The sequence below is a fragment of the Macadamia integrifolia genome, chromosome 7 (genome assembly GCF_013358625.1).
Source record: "Macadamia integrifolia cultivar HAES 741 chromosome 7, SCU_Mint_v3, whole genome shotgun sequence".
Lineage (NCBI taxonomy): Eukaryota > Viridiplantae > Streptophyta > Magnoliopsida > Proteales > Proteaceae > Macadamia > Macadamia integrifolia.
This window is the reverse complement of record NC_056563.1, coordinates 17,050,571-17,072,707: the sequence shown is the minus strand read 5'-3', so window position 1 is coordinate 17,072,707 and position 22,137 is coordinate 17,050,571. Positions and strand designations below refer to the sequence as shown.

General features: G+C 40.4%; 1 protein-coding gene across 2 annotated transcripts in view; it reads left to right on the top strand.

Moving 5' to 3' along the window:
- The window catches only part of LOC122084016 (protein CLMP1-like), a 34,357-nt gene extending 15,958 nt beyond the window's left edge, over window positions 1–18,399 (top strand). The window contains exon 2 of one of the 2 annotated variants that reach the window (XM_042651993.1): window positions 17,868–18,399. The gene's annotated coding sequence lies outside the window, so the exon portion shown is untranslated. The other variant, XM_042651994.1, reaches the window with a different exon arrangement.
- The last annotated feature ends 3,738 nt before the right edge of the window (window positions 18,400–22,137 follow it).

Sequence of the window (22,137 nt, the reverse complement as noted above, 5' to 3'; positions counted from 1 at the left end):
CATTTGAGCTAACTTTTGTTTGGTTCGGTCGTCCTTGTTTGCGTATGCTTGACTAGTCTTATGTTCAAGTAGGAGAGTGTTATGTATTGCCATCCCACCATTTGTATTTATCCTCTTGCCTTTTCCGGTACCCGTCAATGCTGCCAACATCTTACCCCAGTTAGCCTTTCTCGTTCATCCTACTTAGTCGGGATTGTCCTAGCAACCTCTCAAGTCCTTCATTCAGCGATTCTTGATGGCAGGCATTCCTCCACCGCCACCTTTGGACAACATGGATGCTCGAATGGCCAAGCTAGAAGAAATGATGGCCAACCTCACGGAGGTGGTGCGCACACATGTGACCATGCCAAGGGAAGAGATTCCGGATCAACGGAATCACCCTTAAACTCCTAGGTTTGTTCCCCAACCTCCCTACCCTGTCGAGGATGAGTATGACTTCTTTGTTAACTCCCCCACTGCAAGGGCAGTTGAAGATCAAGGGAAAAGAGAGTTGAAGGATCAGGTCAACCGTTTGGAGCACATCATAAGGAATATGAAAGGGGCGGAAGACCAAATTTTTTATATCAAGTGCCTATGTTTTTTTCCCTAAGCAACATTGCCAGAAAGGTTCAAGTGGACTTGTGACAAGTTCGATGGGACCGGGGACCCCCGTACCCATTTGAAGTCTTTCATTGGGTAATTGAGGATAAAGAAGTTCACAGATGAAATGTTGGGGCAAGCTTTTCAATTCTCTCTAACTGGTGTGGCTCACCATTGGCTTATGTCTTTAGACAAAGCATCCTCTCGCACTTGGGAGGACATTATGAGAGCTTTCACTAAACAGTATGGCTATAATATTGAGATGGAATTAACAAGAAGAGAATTGGAAACGACAAGGCAAATGCCGAATGAAGGGTTCATTGAGTATTTGAGGCGTTTTCGTGACAAAGCGTCTATGATGAGAGATCAACCAAGCAAGCGGGATCAAATTGCCATGATCATGAGGTTTGTATGTGGTCCATACTAGTGTGTTGTTTGGCCAAGCGACCTTAACATTTGATGGACTTGGAATGGCAGCTCAACAGGTTGAAGATGCTCTTGCACAAGAAGAGCTTCCCATGTACAGTAAGCTTTCTAAGGAGGCTAGTGGCAGCAGAAAGCCTCCTATTCAACAGAGAAACTTAGGAGCCAACTCCATGAAGGTTGTTCCTCCCCCTGAAGCACCAGTATTTTCAACAGCGACAACACCATTTGTGATAGAGCAAGATGCTACTCGTCCGACCCGTCATCCAATGAGGCAGTTTACAGATCTGGGAGTATCTATGGGGGCACTCTTTGGCAGTTTGCTTAAGGCTGGATTGATTAAAAAGGCAGATCCTTTGGTATTCTTAGATCCGAAGCCGAAGTGGTATGCCCCTAACTTGTATTGTTATTATCACACCCAAAAGGGTCATGCCACCGATAAGTGTATCAATCTGAGGCATGCGATCCAGGACCTCCTCGATGCTGGTTTATTTGAGCTCTGACTTAAGTAGCCTACTGTGACCGAGGGTCCCACCAGAAAAAATTGAGATCTTTATTGTCGCCCGAAGGCGTTAAACTATAGTCATTAACTTGATGAGTATAAGTCTTACGGACTGACTTGAAATGGGCCCAACACTTGGCACTGGTTTGAAGTGCACTTCAGAGTTCATGACAACATTTGCATGTCATACAGGATCTGACTGTGATGGCAAAATCTGGGTTGATGGAGAGTGCAATTTTTGGGGGTGACCGTTATCGGGCCCGACAGGGGCATGGGAAGGTTTTCTTTGAACATCAATGTTATGGTTTGCTTTTCCTGATTGGAGCTGCTTAAATGATTTATTCATCCCACTGAGCTGAGTTACACACCTGATGGTTTGGCTATGTCCGGACTTTGTGTCTTCTAGGGTTTTAGGCAGTCTTGTTGTTAAGCTGTTTCTTTTTGCTTGCTTTTCTATTAGCATTGTTGTCTTCCTTTTGGGTTTGCGTCATTCCCAGTTGGGTTTGCATATGATGTAATCTTTTTTTCAACAGCTAATGAAATGCTCCCTTTTGAGTATATTGTTCATTCTTCTGCTTGTCTTCCATCTCTTGATAATGAACCTTGCGATGATTCGTCGCCTTTTTCCTCCAAATCAACTAAAACAAAAAATAGAAAAAAAAACATTCAAAAAAAAAATAAAAAAAGTGCTCATCGGTCGTTCTTCATACATTTTGGTGCCAAAGCCTGGTTAGTAAAAGGTCTTGAGCCATCCACACATCTGATCCCCTTCCAACAAGCGAGGAGCTTAAGGGAAGATTTCACCTCATTGGGCCTATTAAAGGAGGCCATCTTTGGCCGCTAGCTATCCAAAATACATCCCAAGACATCAGATCAGCTAGTTACCCTTTTGGGCCTTAGCCTTTTCTTTGGAAAACCCATTTTGGCCTACCCACAGCCTTGTTATCAAGGTACCCTTCATATATTCTGGTCCCACCAGCCTCCAGGGTCTGAGTTAGAGACATTTTTGCACTGGCGCCGGATATTGCCAAAAAGAAAGGGAAAGAACTCCTAATACAAAAGATGAAGAGAAATTTTCAATTTAAAATTCAATGACAAAAAGAGAGCAAAGCTCTAATTCAAAAAAAAAAAAAAAAAAAAAAAAAAAAAAAAAAAGCAATTCAACAACCCAAACAGGGGCAAGAGAAAAATTTCTCATAAAAAAGAGAGGTCAACTGGGGCAAAAGTTGCTAAAGTCCGGCTAGACCAGGGGACACTATCTCATTAGGGTCGAACCCTAGCGTGTCCCTTCGATGCCATATCGCGATCCATGAAGGTCCATGGTACCTACAAAAGGGTAGAGAGGTAATCTCACCCCAGAGTAAGGGTATTTTGGCCATTAAATGGCTTAATATTAGGTGATGTCATTACTTAACAAATCCAACTTATCGGATGCTAACGGATTGGGTCTACTTGTTAGAATCTTGAAAACATAGGGGATGGGGCGGTAATTGCTGAAACTACTGGTGTACAGATGTAAGGCCAAAGTACAGGGGAATGGGGCATAATTTTCCCAACTATATATAACAACTATGAAGTGCAATTACATATAGGGACACGACTTAAACCACTTAATTGCAATACTGCCTATGATTCACAACACAAGATAACCTTATAGTAATAGATCACCCAATAACACTTAACACCCACCTCAAGCTAGAGTATAGAGATCTCTCATGCACAAATTGGAACAACCACTAACGGAGGCTGGCTTAAACAAAGCTTTAGTAAACATTTCTTCGAGTTGATTGCTGGAATTAACAAACAGAGAGGAAATCAGCTTCTACATGGCAGCATTCCACACAAAGTGACAATCAAATTCAATATGTTTAGTCCGTCATGGAAAATTGAGTTACTAGCATTATAGCCTGTAGACACCCAATTTTGTCAACCACGCAGGCAGTGATGACATACAAGGACTGATCAAGGTTTGTGCTTCACACAGGAAGGGAATCTAGGCATTTGGCGGCAATTCAGGTAACGGCAGTGGTGAGATCAACCCTAAACCCTAATCCAATCCTGAAACTGGAAGTGGCCCGAATCAGCTTAAAACCCTAATATGGCCCGAAACCCTAATCCGACCTCGAGCCAATTGCGGACCTGATCTTGTGGCGCCCGATACTAGCATGTTATATATTGACGAATTGGTTCTAAGTACTCTTCGATGGTGCAGGAATGGCATAAATAAGGATTGCTAGAAAACCTTGAATTGGCAAAAGGGCAAAAATCCCCTCTTTGCTGTTTTTTTATTTTTGCGAGCAAATAAGGAGCTCAAGACCCACACCATTGGACAATGCGCGAAAAGACAATTCCGATGATATATTGCAAGAGAAAATCGGACGACCGGATCTCTCGAAAGCCAAAACAGGGATCGACGGACCCGATTTTGACCAGACTTGACCTAGACCCACAGGCACACCCACGGACCAGTGAGGCACATCCACAGGCCCATACAGGTCCTCATGAACCTGTAGGTACCCTGCCCAAAAAGGGAAAAAAAAAAGGGAGAAAAATAAGAAAATAAAAAAATGATTTTTATTAATGAAAATACCTTTTAGGAAAGGCTTTTTGACGCGTCCGTCAAGACATTGATGGACCCGCCAATTTCAAATAAATAAGGCAGTAGGCATTTAAAACATGGAAAAATTCATTTTTGGGAAGAGAAATTGGTGGACCCATGGGAGCTTGCCATTTTTGGATGGCAGGCCTGTGGAATATTTTTGGAGACCTATAAGAGGGGGCGTTGACACCTATAAATAGTGTCTTTCGCTCCCCCATTCAACACAAGAAAAAATACCAAGGGCACGGCCAAGAAGGAGAGAATAGAAGAGAAAACAGAGAGAAGAGAGAAGGAAGTGAAGAAGAGTGGGGTGAGGGAATTCCTCCACCTCCCACCCTTGAGGAGCGCACCAGAGCTTGGAGCTATTGAAGGCTTAGATTCCCCAAAGGACAGGAGCAAGCAGCCGAGGTCAGTCCTGTCTGAGCCAAGGATCCTCACCAGAGCCTCCGAAGCATTAGCCGATTCAGCCGGGGTTTGTCCCCTTTTGACCCGACACAGGGGTCAATGTTAGGTACATTTTCTAACAAAGTAGCCATAATGTAGATCTTACATTAAATACATCATGTGTATAATATTGTATGTTAGTAGCATAATCAGCATAGTCATACATGTGGGTTAAGACATGGAAAGGGGAATATTCGAAAACCAACATCTAACAGGAAGACTGGTTCAACCGGGTGAAGTGGGTGCCTGCCACCTTCCCAACTCATGACCTGGCACTGACCATAATCTCTGGACTAGACCGAGTCAATCTCGGGTCCGTCCTAATGGATCGGGCCCACATCCTAGGTCCTAGGCCCTAATCCTAGGTGGCGACTCCAAAAGTTTATTTTTAGAATATACCCGAGGTGGATAGCCCCCGTGAAATAGGCCCCCCATGTGTCTTCGAGCGAGGACGCGGTGGCCTGTGGGAGCACGGCCCCCATTCTCCTCCACATAGCCCCCTAATTGTCACAATACATCTCTATGGTTTGGTGATTGAAAAAGATTTTTCAACCATGTAGTTACACTGCAGTGTGAACCATAGCCCTATACTCAACCTCTGCATTCAATCAAGCCACTGTAGTATGCTTCTTACAAATGTGCAATATCTAGTAGACGCAATCATTGTCAACGCCAGCCCAATCGGCAATATTAGTATGCCATGACAACGATAAACATTACCTTTCAAGGAGAACCTTTAATATATTTCAAAATGCCAGAAGCAACATCCTGTGAGCCTACAGTAACAGTCAAATAAATAAGTTCTCCAACCAGCCTCCTATACTGATGTTATCGACAAATTCTTTGTCATCACACGCCCCAAGTTTCAGATGAGGAACCATAGAGTTATTAACAGAATTACAGCCCAACATGCCAGTTTCAGATAGAAGATCAAGTACATACTTCCTTTGAGACAAACTGACACTTTATTTACTACGAACAACTTCAATTCCTAAGACATAATTGAGCGTATGTAAGTCCTTCATCTGAAAATGCTGAAGTATTAAAGTATCGATATCAGTCAGGTGATTTTAATATTCATATCGGATCGTATCATATTATATTAGAGATAAGCACGATACACATAGAAATGGATAGGATACACTTTTGCATAAAAAAACAATACAAATAAGCAAAATATATAACATGTATTATGCATAAACACTGAAATGGAGAACACCGTATTGAGAGACAAGTTCATTCAATTGATATTGTTATGAAGGATGAGATTTCCTCCATGTAGGCTATTGCTATTGATGCCTGTAAGGGGGTCCATTTGAACCAGCCTTAGGGTCCCCTTTCAGACCTGGTTATTTGGGGCCAGGCTTGCCATAGAACCAGGCCATTCCCATCCCAGATCTGACCTTGATTTGCTCCCATCGAGCAGCAGCTTTCTCAGCCCAGATTTGCACAAATATTTTGTTACAATTCTTGGTCCTTCAGTCTAGCACCACAGCAGTGTTTTGGTCCCCAGTTTTGTCTTCTAAAGGAGGTTTTAGAAGACCCTCCAGCTGTCCCTTATTGTTGAAGAAAGAAGCTTCAAGAGAGGAGTTCCAGCAGCCATCGGACTACAGCATATAGGCTAGGATTAGTTTCCTATTTTATTTGTCAAGTTAGTTTCCTTTTTGATGTCTTAGGTAGTTTCCTTTTTGTCATCAGTTATTAGTTTATATTTTATTCTTTCTTGGTTAGCAAGTTAGAAGCCAAATTAGAAGGTTTGTTTCAGCTTTAGTTTCCTAATTTAGAAGCCAGTTTTGTAAGCCTATATAAAAGGCTCCATTGATTGTAAGGAGGACAAGTTTTGATTAATAAAATTTGAGTATTCACTCATGGCTGTGAGAGCTTTTGTCTGAGAGGTGAGATGCCTAAAACTATAAGAGGTGAGATTCCTAGGTGAGATTCCTAAATTCTGAGGGGTGAGATGCCCATTTCCTAACTCTTCTTCCCCCTTCTCAGTCCCCATTGATTCTCTTTTCTTTTATTTGTTTTCTTCTTTCTTTCCTACTGTTGTGAGTGAATGATTGAGTGTTAATAGAAGACCAATTGAAGTCCAGAAGATCAACCATCAGTGCAGCTTTGAAGAGCAGACCAAGAGAAGATTGATTTTCATTGTCAGGGTTTTGGGAGTTTGGATGAAACTCCATATCTCTAAGATCTGAGGTCCAATCTCTAATCCCTTCTAATGACTTATTCTACCACACAAAAGAGCCACTTGACCTGCTGCTTGAGGCCATTGAAGGCCAGTTGAAGGTGCTACTGAAGATCCCCTTAACTTTCCTAATCTGAACCCTGAGTAAGAACCCACAGATCTCTTCAACTGCTGGACAGAATCAAGGACCCTCTTAAGGTTTTGTTGAGGCCCCCAAGGGTCACCTTTGACCGAGGAACCAGGGCCATCTGAGGCCTGGTCTAGAAGCCGCAGCTCTCTCTCTTCTTTTCTGCTGCAACCCTAATTCAGCTAGGGTGCTGAGTGTTTTGCTTCCCTGTTCCAGCCCATCTGAAGACCATCTTTGGGGGTTCTTCTAACCTCATTACAGGCCTCATTCGACCAGGTGTGAGAGTTCTAAACCCCATATTTTGTGGACTTCTATTGCAGCCCTATTGTTAGACTCTGTGCTGCCTGCTTTTGGTTCCCTAATCTAAAATTAGATCTAATTCTTGGTTGGGAGTTATTAGCCTAGAATGAACCAACTTTACATCATCCATTGCCATGAGTCCCTTGAAGAGTGTCAGGGTGGTTCAAAGTCATTGCTGGAGGTTGTTCAAGAATAGGAGCGACTAGGACGATGTTGTGCACTTGCCTCTTATTGCCTTATTGGTGAAGCCTGATCTCAGTTTAATCCCAAGAAGTACTGGTGCTTTTTCCCAAGTACACGCTTGCCATTAAGCAGGTTGTGGGGGTTGTGGGGGGTGTAGGGAGGGCAAAGCCGCAGGCCTTTTTTTTGGGAATCGTCTACTAGGGGTAATTTTGAAGAGAAAAATGCCCCAAAACTCGCCTTACAACATCTATTCACAAGTTTTATGTATCAGGCAATGATCAGATTAAATTCAGATATTTCACGTTGGGTATACATTAAAGCATTGTCGAAATGAAAAAAATTTAATTGACACACCAAATGAGTCTTTATTTTGTATTTTGAAAATAAATAAATAGTCATAGCAATCCTTTAATAGGTATAACCATGTCGTTCGAGAATGATTGTCTATAAATGTAACAAAGTGTAAAAACCAAATTGACTATTGACACTACTTGAATCCCACACATGAATGAACTAAAGAAAACAAAGAACGTTGAGGGGCATCACGAGAAGGGAATGAAGTACGATGATGCATTCCACTCACATGCTTCACACTCAAGTCGAGAGACGATCTTGCAACTGAGAACCATATGTTGGAGTTTGGAAATTGAAAGATTTCCCAACCAGTAATGCCACTGAAGCGGAGAGGACACACTAGAAGTATTAGAAGCAATTGTAGGAGTGATGCCATCAAAATAATATAGCTCATCCTTTTCACACCCTTAAACAATCATCTTCCTTGTTTAAGCATTTTGAAAAACACTACATGTAGGAATATTAAGAACAGAGTTTAAAAGAGGAAGAGAAAGTACCGAGACAACCGAAAGCAGACACCTGAGTAGGATGAGCCATTTTGGAAGGATGACTAATCCTCTGAAAGGAGGAAAATACATGGGACTTATTAGTCATGTAAGAGGTGGTACCAGAGTCAATGACCTACGGTGTGGGGGAAGATGCAAGAAATGCGTTGGTACTTAGTGGGCAATGGTAGCAGTGGAGGTAGATGTCTCTATTTGTTGAATGTGCTTAATTAATTGATTTAATTTATCCTGATGCAGACACGGGTGCACTTGCTTGGTTGGACCAGCATGATCGGCTTTGGAAGCCAAGAGTAAAAAAGAACCGGTCCAACCCAGGGTTTTGGTTCAACAAGGGTTGGAAGTGATTTATTTAGGAGTTTATTTATTGTTTTTATTTCCAAAGAAGTAGGAAACGTAAGACTGTTAGGAGTTAGAGTTGGTTTGCTTTGTTTTCTTTTGCATTAGTTTCCTTTCAGGATTGTTTCCTAGTTTAAGCTAGTTATTATTTTAGTTGATTCATCTTTCCACATAAGTACACTGGCATGGCTTGATCCGGTGGCTGTCCTCTTTTTCGACCACCACCACGACCTCAGCCTCCAATTGAACTGCGACCTCTGCTAGGACACCACGACCATGACCTCCACTCTTTGAATTAAAAGGGAGCAGAATTATCTATAGAGGAGGCCGACTCTGATTTGGCAAAGGAGGGAGACACAATACGTTGAATTCGACAAAAAACCTCATTCATGGATGGTATGTTCTTGCCTGCAAGTATTTGGCTTTTGATTGGTTGAATATCAGAGACAAAAATTTAGCAACCAAGAATTCAAGACTTTGAGATTTAAGGATGTCAGAATCGGTAGAAAGAGGTCGACAGACGTTGAGTTCCTCCCACATGCCCTTTAAAGAACTGTAGTAGTCGCCAACAAATTTTTCATTCTGTTTGAAGGAGAAAACTTCTCATATATTTTTATCTTGAGAATAAATTTCTCTAGGATTATCCCCATATACCCTTGGCTCAGCTATAGTATGAAACATTACATTGGCAGCCACAAAAGGCTTCATACTATTCCAAAACCAGCAAAATATTGTGGCATTCTCCATTGTCCATTCCTTATACTCCACAAAAGTAGCAAGTGGTGGCGTAGTCAGATAATCTTTCTTCCTTTTGGCAGTGATATAAACTCTAATAACCTGTGCCTAGAGTAGATAGTTGGATGCACCATTTAGCTTAATTGATGTAATTTGGACATTGAATCGCCCATTATGTGCATGAAGGATAACCAATAGCTATATATATATATATATATATATCAATTGGATCCACTAGAAACTGACAAAGAAAGCAGCCAAAAGACAACAACAACTCGGCCTTATTCTAAATGGGATCGGCTACATAAATCCTATCGAATACAACAAAAGAAAAGTGAAAGGGATAGGGTAATGAATTCAACACAACCAATCAGTAAAATCTCACCTAAATGGGGTCGGCTAGATGGATTCTTGCCCTCCAATCAGATCTATTCGAGGTCATACTGTTGTGACCCAGCAGTCACTGAGAGGGGGGGTGAATCAGTGAGTCCAATTCCGATATCCGATGTCTGGCCAAGAAAAACCTGATACACATGTCCCTGTTTGCACATAGTCGTATGCACACTCAGCCTCTCATAGGCACTTCCAAGTGTGCACACCCATTCCGCATTCCATGCACTTTAATATAAAATGCAAACAAGAAGCACCCACAACACAGGGTTTTAACGAGGTTCGGCAATTTGCCTACATCCTCGGAGTAGTGCCTGTAAAGGCTTCGTACCTACTCAATACACTATTTTTGACTGCACCCACAGCCGGGAGCACCCACACCCAATTTTCTCAAGCCGAAGCTGAGATGGCACTCGTAATGCCGGTACAATGTGTAGCACCCAATGCTTAGCACTCACTAAGCACTCAATAAATAATACAATTAAATTGGGATTATATCAATGCCCTACAGTCAAGCTCTGCCTAGCATATACATCCACAACTAGCTAGCATACTCACAGTTCATCCACAACTAACCTAGCATGTATACATTCATCCACAACTAACCCTAACATACATATATGCATATAATGTAAATCAAAGGTTAGAGAATCTCACAACCGATTGCCTGGGATGACTGGAAACTTGTACTGACAAGTTTGGTGCTCAGACCTTCTCTCTCCTTGGATTTTTGCTCTTCAAAGAAAACACATCCTTGCTTTCTTCTCTTCCTCCTTGGCTTTGAGTTAATGTATCATTAACACACCTCAACCACCTCTTTTACCTCCTGTAATGGCCTAAAAACATTTATCATCAAGTATTCATGTTCATTCAAGGACCAACAAAGAGGAGGAAGGTTCTCTTGCCAAAACCGTAGCCTTCCTTCACTCAAAACTCATTTTTCTTGCTGCCATGGTGTGGGGCTTGAAAAAACGAAGAAGCAGCAACTTGGTTCACCCAAATCCGAGTTAAAATGAGGGAGATATGACCATTTGAAGTTGGAGCAATGAGATAGCCTAAAATGAAATCTTCGTAGGAGTGGCGTAGGCTACGTGTGCGCAACAGGAGTGCAAATCTGATTGTAAATCTCATCAAAGAGTATCTAATAATATGAGCTGTCGAATTCCGATAATGGATAGTGAACATAAACCGTAGATCTAGGATCAGATGACGTAGGTGGTCAATTGGTTAGATCGGCACGATTCACGGTGGATTGTCGGCAACGTCTCATAAAGTATAGGCGGCTTCCAGCCCTTGGATTGAGATCTTCAGATCTGGTTTAAATCAGATCTCATGAGATCATGAGAAACAACATCGATCCATGCCACTTTTTGCATGTGCGTAACACTGTAGTAACCTTGATCCTGTGCAGCGCCAACATATGGTTCTTGATAAATCCGACCAATGGAAAATCTCGCACAAGCATATTAATCGTCCGATCCAGCGCCAATTCGTGAGCACTACCGTCCATTAAGGATCTTTCTGATTCTTTTAAATATCAGTTAAGCCCCTGCTCCCATAAACTTCAATGCCAGAAACCCTTATCAACTTAGACCTTTAAAACTTTGAAATTACACAAAAACCCCTCAAATTTCAAAATTAAAATCTAAAAAATCCACCCAACACCGAGAACAGCTGATGAATTTTTGGTTCGGATTTTCGAACAGGCTTCACGGAACCACACATAACTTTTTCATACGATATCCGATCGAGATGAAACGAAATGCATTGGAACCATGACTGGACGCTCTACGACTTTCCATAAGACCCAACCAGCTGACTCAGCCATGTAAAAAGGCCAAAATTCCCCTAGACATTTCCAATGATGCATTTTTTTTATACGGAATCAGAACCATTGAAAAGATCGAATTTTTTTCTTGTCGTTACATGGAGAACACTTCTTTTAAAAAATTCATCTTCAATACTGAAATTGCCCTCGATTGCCACAAATGTCGTAACTTCTTCATACGGTATCGGAATGCGACGAAATCAGATGCACTGGACTAGATAAATTACAATCTATGCACTGGATTAGATAAATTACAATCTATCTATTTCATGAAGAAACGATCTTCCAAAAATATCATTTTCACTGTCGAAAATGCCCTTGTTTGTCAATTTTGACCCAGAAACCCACACCACCTACCATGGATGAATCAAACCACTCCATTAATATCATCATCATCACTGCCACATGGCCGGGTTGCCAACAAGGACAACCATACAACAATACATACTTAGGACAAGACCTAAACTATGCATGTCATTCCTCACTACCTCTCTTATGGTTATTTTAGTTCTGCCTCTAGCTCTTTTAGCTCCTTTGATATGAATAAGATCACTCCTCCTTATTGGTGCATCCCCAGGCCTTTGTTGAACATAGGCATACCACCTCAAACGACTTTCTTAGAGCTTATCATGAATTAAGGCAACTCCGGAATCTGCTCTGATATGGTCATTCCTTACGTTATCCTTCCTAGTTTTTTGGCACATCCATAGTAATATCCTCATCTCTACTACACTGTCTTATTTATATGACACTTCTTAACAGCCCAGCATTCCTCCCCCATACATCATAATCGATCGAACAACTGTCTTGTAGAACTTTCCCTTAAGCTTTAAAGGAATATGTCAGTCACACAATACTCTGGATGCACCTCTCCACTTCACCCATCCTAACTTAATCTTTTGTGAAACATTACCCTCTATATCACCTTCTTTATTTATGACCCAAGGTCCTTAAAAAAAATCACTTTGCGGTACCTCTCTCTCCTCAATCTTCACCATTTCATTATCATCCATCGTAGTGTGACTAAAGTTGCACATCATAGACTCCGTCTTCGTTCTACTTATCTTAAATCCTCTTGATTCCAAGGTTGATCTCCATAACTCCAACTTAGCATTAATCCCAACTCATTTTATCCATAAAAAACGATGTTCAATAAGCATACACCAAGGAATCTTATCTTGAATGTTCCTGGTTTAATCATCCATGATAAGCGCAAATAAACAAGGGTTTAGAGCTGATCCTTGATGAAGCCCAATTGTAATTGTGAGTTCACTTCCTTGCCCTCCCACGGTTCTCACATAGGTCACTGTGTCCTCTTACATATCTTTAATTATATCTACATATATATTTCTCGATACCTAATGTAAGGTGGGTTCACTCTTGGGCACCCCAAATAGTACAACTCCAACCCAAAGACCAAACTAGGGCTGAAATAAGACTCGCAAATTAAAGAGATTTAAGGATCTCACACCTGACCAGGAAGGGGTCTAGGATAGACCTAATATTCCTAAGTATTCCTCCAACAAGGCTGGTGGCAGTCCAACAGGTGAAGTGACAACCAGCAAGCAACCTGGGAAAGGGATTTCGCAGGCTGTTGGGAGAAACCCTGCTCTCCTTCAAGGGGCTTCAAAAGGGCTGGCCTGCTGGTCGAAGGGCCCCCAAAAGGGGTGGCTGATTGGGGTTCAGGAGGTGGAGATCTGGCCTTTGGTCGATCCACCCTCAAAACCTTGACCCTTAGATGTCGATCTGGTCTCTCTTGAGTGAGCAACTGATCTGTAACTTGAACTTCTGGACTTCAAACCTCCTTCATTAGACCTCTAGATACCTTCTTATAGCAGTGAACAAAAGAAGAGAATAAGGAAAAGATAAGAGAATCGATTGAGGGGTGGAGAAGGGTGGAAGAGGATAATGGAATGGGTATCTCACCCGTCAGTTTTTGGGTATCACACCCCTCAATGGGTTTGGCATCTCACCTCTGAACAGCAGCTGTTAAGCCAAGAGTTTGCACTAAAAAATTTCATTAATTAAAGTCCAACTATTACAATGGATGGTGCCTCCTTCTATAGGCTTACAAAGCTGAAATCTAAAATAGGCAACTAAAAGCTGTAAATAAACTTCCTAACTTGAACTGTAACTTGTTAACCAAGTAGGAGTAACTTAGTAATTAACAACTGAAATTAAAAAGGGAGCTAACTTGACTAACCAAAAAGGAAACTAAATTGGGTAATCAAAATAGAAACTAATCCGAGGATAGCTGGCCAATCCAATGGAGCTGTTGAAGCCTTCTCTTGGAGCTGAATAAGGGACAGCTATAAAGATCTTCTAGGAAATTCTTTTGAGGGCAAAACTTGCTGAGAAAAGATGCCATTGATGGAGGAGGTTGCTTGCTGTACTCAAGTTCCAAGAATGGAAACTAAATCTGTAAATTGGGATGCTGGACAGCTGGTTCGATGGTGCTAACAGGGAACGTCTAGAGGCTGAAAAGGGACAGGTTCGATGGCCCCTTGAGGGCTGGAACTTGGCTGCAAAGTTGGCCCCAAGGCTGGCCCCTAATGGGGTGGTTCTTTGGGTGACTCAATTCATCTACAGCAATACCTTTCTCTTCTCTAGTACATGCCAGATTAGCTCTCCAAGGACCCTGTTATAAGCTTTTTCTAAATCAATAAAGATCAGATTAGCTTTTTCTAAAGCAGCCAAAAGACGCCAATAGTGAAATCGATAAGGCCAGGAAAAAGCACCTCTGGCCAACAAATAACAGTCCAAAATCAGTATAAACAATTTTTAATTGGTCTCCAAGTCTGGAGATATATAGCAGAGCATAGGGGATACAAACTCCACAATTTCACTCTTATTTGATTGAGATTCAAAATCCAGAAACAAAAAGGAGTCAATTCTTAAATTTAAAACCCAGAATTTGGGTGATTGTTGATAAAAGCAGATCTGGGTGGCTGATTGACATCAAATTAAGGTCGAAGGACCTTACAAATAGGGCCATCAGTGACCAAAAATCCCAATGGAATCTGATGGTCAGATTCATATTAAAGGCGGAAACCGATTCTGCCTAAAACACCCCCAAAACAGATTATTGCCAAGATGATTTCCTGCACTCTACTTCAGTACCAGAGGCTTGGATCATCCTCAAGTTGGGATCAAAGAGCGTTACCAGTAGGGCCAGTAATGCCCTAAAACCTCAGATAAAACTGAGTGGGCCAGTAATGCCCTAAAACCTCAGATAAAACTGACTGCCAGATTAATAATACCAGGAGATCTCCATTCAGCCAGTAAAACAAACAGGGTGCTGCCAGGATAGACACCAGTCAACTTGATGTAGATAAGGAAACTGAAGAAATAAAAACTCTTAAGGAACTCTCATGATTTAAATAGTGATAAGGTTCCTTAAATCTAGGAAAGGGCCCCACAAGACACTAATAACTTACTAAACTTATCCTAACGAGTAAATATATGAAAGAAAAATAAAGTGCTAAATTATCCCACGAATTGACTGGCTATGGCTCTTTCAATGAACCTGGCCATCCAATCAAGGGAACCAAATTTTGAACCAAAAATTCAAATCTGGACCAAACCAACCCAAACCAATCCTGCGTTACCCTATCTAATAACTTTTTTTCTGTTTTATTCTCACTTCATCTTAAATACCAGAAAATCCCTTCTTTCAAAATTCTATTCACAGTTTGATCCTTCAAATTGATTACTTTACTCTTAAGGGTCGGAACTGTTCAAGAAATTAAAAAATTGCCACTCACCCTTGTATTGAAGAACTTCATCACTGTACTGGGCCCCGTAGCAGCCCAAATGCAGGGTTTGTGACCTGAGGTTGCATTAAGGGGTTAGCTTGCATTTGGGATCCTTTGACTATAAGATCAGATAAAGAGGTTGTCAGGGTGGAAAGGATGACAGTTGTTAAACTGTGCAGAATCAAATTGGTTAAAAGTATGACCCAGCCATGCCTGTAGAACTATGGAAGGCTATGATGCTGGATAGGTAACATTTGACGAAGGCTATGATGCTGGGTACATTAACATTTAACCTCTTATGGACCCATATGGATCATGAGCTTAGGAAAAGCCCTATATGATTATTAGGAGTAAATGTTTTCTTTTGTTTCGGGATTTCTTCTGATCCACAATTTTTTAGTTTGTTAAGTTAAAAACTTAGAAAATAGAACTCATTTTCAGATTGATTCCCATGTGTATGCAGTATGCCCATGCAACACTGGCTGGCACCTTAATTTTCTTCTGAATTCTTGGCACTTGCTGATTCTGATACTGATTTTCAGAACAGTGAACCATGATTTAAAACTTAAAAGAGAATCCTGCTATTATAGCTTCATCTTCATGCTCATTCATCCTCTTGAAAAGCTATCTGGTACATCTTCTATCGTACTTAATTGTTCCACCATTCTATTCCCAGTTGTTTAGATTTCACTTCAACTGAGGTGTCCCAGTTCCTTCATTCACCTGCCATTTTTCTCAATCACTGAAACTCTTTATTAGTCACTGTCATTAGTATGCCATCAATACTGGAATGGTAAACATAGTGTAGGTTATCTTATTCCATTTGGATTACTTAATAAATTATTGTATCCTTTTTACTTTAGGTTTGTCAAAGAAATACCTAATTCCTTGTATTTTGTTGTAAAATGCCTTTTAACATTGAATTTGTTTAAAATATCGGCTATGATGTATTTTTCTTTTGACTTTTTTCTTCTTATCTTCATTAACTACTACCTTTTCATCTCTCATTTCTTCGCTGATTCATATGATGTGTCTTGTATATTTGCATTTACATTTATATTTATTTACCTATTTATTAGAAAAATGATGGGTGAGGAGGCTTATGCTCCGTAGCCATGTGGAATGCCAACACTGTGGCCTCACATCATTCAGTAGAATTTTTGGAAACATTGGGTCAGCTTCCATATGCTCCGTTGTCTCTTGTTTTGTTAGCTGTTAGTGGGATTTTTTCCCAGTGACTCATACCACCTTTCCCTTCTTAAAGTCTCCACCATCTCTTTCCCAGCCTCAGTAACCTTTTTTTTTCTTGGGAAAGAAACTATTTTACGGATGTCATTGTCAGTTCATTTGACATTTCCAGAAACTTCTTGTGACTTACTGAACAATGATTAGACAATTGTAGTGCCAATTAGCTATTACGGCTCTACGCTAATTCTAACCATGACAATGCAGTCAATTGCAGTATTTCGCTCACAAAAGCCAGTAAACAATGAGCTGAGTGGCATTCTGCTGCATTGACAATTACTACTCTTATATGGAAATGGAGATTCTGCTATCCTTCTCTTGCTTTTCATTTAATGCCGTTACCGATTTCTTACATTGCTAGCCCTAATTCACAGTATCTTGGCCTTGTAGTTGAACAGTAGTTTGGTCTGTACAAGTAATCTGGGATCCAAAAAACAAAATGAAAGAAGGTGCGGCAAATACACCTTATAATCATCATCATTAGTTACAAATTGTTGCACCTTAAAAATATCATCGTTAGTTGCAATATCGAACTTGTATTTTTTTTAACGTTCAATGGAGTTACATATTATCCTTACTGATACTAAAAAGCAGAAAATCTAAGGTGTTGAAGGTCAAGGACATCTTGAGCTTTTCGAAGAACTGAAATCATAATCCAGACATAGTGAACTAGAACGCCTCGAATAAATTTTGAAAAATTTGGGTACATCAGCATTTAGAACTTTATAATCAATCTCTGCCATACGACCTCAAACCATGGAAAGTCCAAAATGAAATTCATGCGGTGGAAATTTTCCATGACAGTTTGCTCTTCTCTTTTTTTGGGTAATACAGTTTTCTCCATTATTTCAATAAATAGAACTTTAGAACCTATCCATGAAAGAAATTTTTTTGTAGTTAGTGCAGAAAATAGGCCCCGATGATATTATATAATACCTTCTGGTGTTATGCATGTTGTTACGTAGACCATAGAAAGAGACTTTGGTGATTTGTCTAGAGGAAATGCCGAGTCTTTCAGCTCCTGCAGAAGAAAGGTGGAAAATAATAACTGATTAGATGTATCTCTAACTTTGGCGATAGAAGACATTTTTCAGGAGTTTGAAACGGTGGGTACTGTACATGGGTTACTTGCTGCAGTAAGGTTCCCATTTTTCATCAGATTTGGTATGATTAGATGTATCTCTCCAATTATTGTTTTTATTTTCAATTATTTCCTCCAAAAGTCAGTATTCATGCTCTTGAACTCACCTATCTTTGCCAATACAGCTCTTGCCACAGTTTAAGATAGAGAAATGCTTGATTATTGAACTGTCTTGGACACAAATTCTTATGGATCATTGTATTTGTAAATAATTATTTTGTAATTTACACAGGTAAGGTCAACTGTATGAACCAAGAAGTGAAATCTGTGTGCTGAGAACCAGTCGGTAATCCACGATAACAAGTTTCCACAAGGAAGAGAGCACTGAATCCTATCGGACAAAGTTGGGTAGGACTTATTTACGTACGACACTGGTAAATGATGTTGAAATTCTTACTGGGAATGCACATTCTCAATAAAAATGCACCAAGATGTTACCTTCTCGATACAGAAGGGTCACCAAAGTGGGCAGGAACGTAGAAACCACTTGGAACATTCAATTCAATGTTTAACTCCATTTTTTTATATGAAATTGCTGATACTTCTTATACTTTTCTTCTAATTGGTCTTGGTGCAGAGGGTTTTATTCTTGTACCTGTGCTTTTATAAAGTTTTAACAGGTTCAAAACGAGCTGTGTCAGTACTTTTTATCTTATGTGATTGTGTACGATGATACTTTTAGATTGAGTTTTGTTGGCAACAATATTATGTACAGAAACTGGGACAACATTTTCCTTTCTTGATACTGTATTTCCTGAGAAGTACTATTGGTTTCATGGAATTCATTTTTCTTAAAAACAGAACCTGATTCCTTCAACTATCAACAGAGCTACTAGTCAACAGCCAAAGCATCCAATACAACCACAGGTGGAGCTTCAGCCCAGGGTCTGTAAAAATTATCTGAGAAGAAAAAATATGATGAATCTCCTGCACTAAAGCAATATCAACTCTAGTCACTGCTGCTGGAGATCAGTAGGGCAACTTTGGAAGCAATGTTAAGCAAAATGTTCAGTTCATGATGGCCGGGTACCGGACCATCGTGGACGGCAATTTTTGGTGTTCCAAGCTTTGGATAAGTTTGGATGGACGGGGGATGACAAACAATCATAAGCAGTCTTAAGCTTCCAGCTTCCGGCAAGTGTCACCGGAGAGGGGTGGAGGACATTTTTTCTTGGCAAGGGGTTTCTTGGTTTGTGCAAACCATAAAACCCAATCTGGTCTGTGCAGTACTTTTTCCACATCACAACAAGGTCTATTGCATGTCATGTTTCAGTTTAAAGCGGAGTTTGCCATATAGTAAAATAAAATAGTAAAAACTTTTAGACTACAAGGAGAGTGCATAGGTTACCAAAAGAAGAATGCATAGAGACTCATGTGCGGGTAAAATAAATGAATTTAGAGCAAATTTCACTCCCCTCCTCTGGCATTTCTATTTATTACACTCTTCCCTTCGTAGTTTAAAATTACTTTCGTCCCCTATAGTATTAACACGGTTAAAGTTACATGTCAAATGACATTTTTACCCTCAGCTCCCTTGTCTAAATAGTATCCTCAAATCAGGAGGAACCCATCTTCAGGTTGATCAATCTTCTAAGCTTTGCTCACATGGTAGGAAGAATAGTAATCTTTCTTATGCCTTGTCTTTTCTAATGGAAAATTGAAAACCATGCACCTCTACTAGACATGAAAAAAGATGATTTGCCTTTCCATGCTATTGGTGTACGATGTCTTGTATTCTGTCAGAGTTTAATCCAGGGAATACTGGTGCAGCACCTCGACAGGCAGGATGGCGGTTCCGCATTGCTGCAAAGAACAAACACGATATAGTTTCTTTGAAGTCTTTGTTGAGTGCTGAATTTGAGATGATGGATCTTGGTGCTGCTAAGAAGATCCTTGGCATGGAAATCCTTAGAGATAGAAATGCAGGTAAACTTTGGGTAACTCAGAAAAAGTATATTGAAAAGGTGCTAGAGCGTTTCAATATGAAAAAGGCTAAGCTAGTTAGCACTCCGTTAGCTAGCCACTTCAAGTTATCTGAAAGGGAATGCCCTACAACACATGAGGAGGTGAAACAGATGTCTCAGGTCCCTTATGCTAGCGCAGTTGGGAGTCTCATGTATGCTATGGTTTGTAACAGGTCAGATTTGTCTCATGCAGTCAGTGTTGTTAGTAGATACATGAATAATCCAGGGAAGAAGCATTGGAATGCAATTAAGTGGATCTTCAGATATTTGAGTAAGACTAAAGATATAGGTGTTATGTTCAGTGGCAAGGGAAGTTCCACTGAATTGACAGGTTATGTTGATTCAGACTATGCTGGTGATTTAGACAAGAGGAGGTCTGCTACAGGGTATGTATTTACATTGGCTAGTGGACCTATGTCATGGAGGGTGATACTTCAGACTACAATTGCATTGTCCACTACAGAGGCATAGTATATGGTGGCAGTTGAGGCTGCCAAGGAAGGAGTCTGGTTGGCTGGATTGGTTCATGATTTGGGGTTAGAGCAAGGAGGTAGAGTGTTATATTGTGACAGTCAGAGTGCCATACATCTTGCAAAGAATCAGGTGTTTCATGCAAAAACAAAGCATATTGATGTGAGATTTCATAAGATTAGGGAGCTTGTGTCAGATGACAGTATTCACTTGAGAAAAATTTATACAAATCTCAATCCTACAGATATGTTTACCAAGCCAGTTACTACATAGAAGTTCAAGTCCTGTTTGGACTTGATTAATATTACTCAGTGTTGAAGATCAAGGACGCACGAAATAGGTGCAGGTTTGTATCTCTTATGAGGTACGGGGATGAAGACGTCTACATATTATTTTTACAGGAGGCTCGACAGAATTCAAGCCAAGGTGGAGATTGTTGGTGTACGATGTCTTGTATTTCGTTAGAGTTTAATCCAAAGAATACTGATGCAGCACCTCGACAGGCAGGATGGCGGTCCCGCTATATATTTGTAGCGAGGGTTTCTTTCTCTGTAATGTAAGCAATACTGACAGGTGTGAGGGACGGGCATTGTAACCCCATTCTCCATTGATAGTGAAGTAGGATCTCATCTTACCGGGGACGTAGGCAATCTTGCCAAACCTCGTAAATCTGTGTGCATTACTTGTTCTTGTTTTTCCATTATATTTTGCATCGTTTTAGGGTTGCGTTTCTACACATGCTATCAGGCTACTGGGTTGCAGGCATTCATGTGAAAGATATTAAGGTTGCATGACATTTGAATTGTGATAATCACCTGAATCATCATATTTTTTCTAAAAAAAAAGAAAAAAATTGTCCATGCTTCCATTATTGCATACTCTGTAATGGTGAACTCCTGCCTATATATACAAACAAATGAAACAAGACAAAATCTGACTATAATGTGACTTTAATTCCATTTATGAACTCCATATTCTCCCTAAATTGCAGGTAGCACATGCCAAGATTTTGGATTCAGTTATTGGCTTGTGGTCTTTCTAGTTGCCGCTGCTGATCTGGCTACAAAACACCATCTTCAGGTTGATCATAATAATCGCAAACTTATCCTGCAAATTGGGAGCCACCACTCAGTGCTTCCCACTTTGGGTATACCCTTTGCAAGGGTTGATCTAGCCCAAAAATTTTAATGATCTGGTATAATTTCTTTGGATGGCAAGCAAAGGGAAACGATTGATTAAATTGGGCTGATATTAACCGATACCAACAATGGAAACCCATAAACCAAAATGGACACCCCAGGCTCCATTAATGCGGAGACAACGAATCTGGATGAAAATTTTGTTGGGGCTTCCTCTTTCTTGTGGGTAAGATTGATTTTTTTTGAAAGAGTTGGATTGGGGGCAGCAGTGGAAGTAGAACTAGAGGGTTACCATATTTGGTTTTTGAAGGAGTGAGGATTCAAATATTTCTTTGGGATTCCGGGTTGTTGTTCCCATGATAAATGAATACCAGAGAAGAAAAGAGGAGTAATTGGACTTGACGACGAGGAATCATCAAAGGAGGATGATCTAAAAGAAGAGGAGTTGACATGGACTTAAAGGGAGGCACATTGAGTTTCAAAACCCTAAAACCAAAATTGCGGTTCTTCGTTCTGGCGAAGGAAGAAGATGAAAATTGGTAAGGGAAAATATGTAATCTCACGTTAAGTTAAGAGTACTTTGGGGTTTTAAATGAAATTCTACATCTTGTGTCATCAACTAAAGGTGGGCAGCTCATGACATGCGTACGATTGATAGAATTTACAACATCAAAGGGAACATTATGCTATTTTAAACTTCCAAAGAAAGGGGAGTGAAATTTGCTCATTAATTTAAGGTTGAAATCTATCACATGATGAATTCATATCATTTTCTAAATAACCATTCAGATCATTACGTCACCTTTTCACGTGGCAGAATGAGACATGCAAACCAGATAATTCTGTACGGATGAAGGGGATCCTTTTAATTGATTCTTTTCAAACCACCGAAAGGACTTATTAGAGATTTAACAACAAAAAAAAAAAA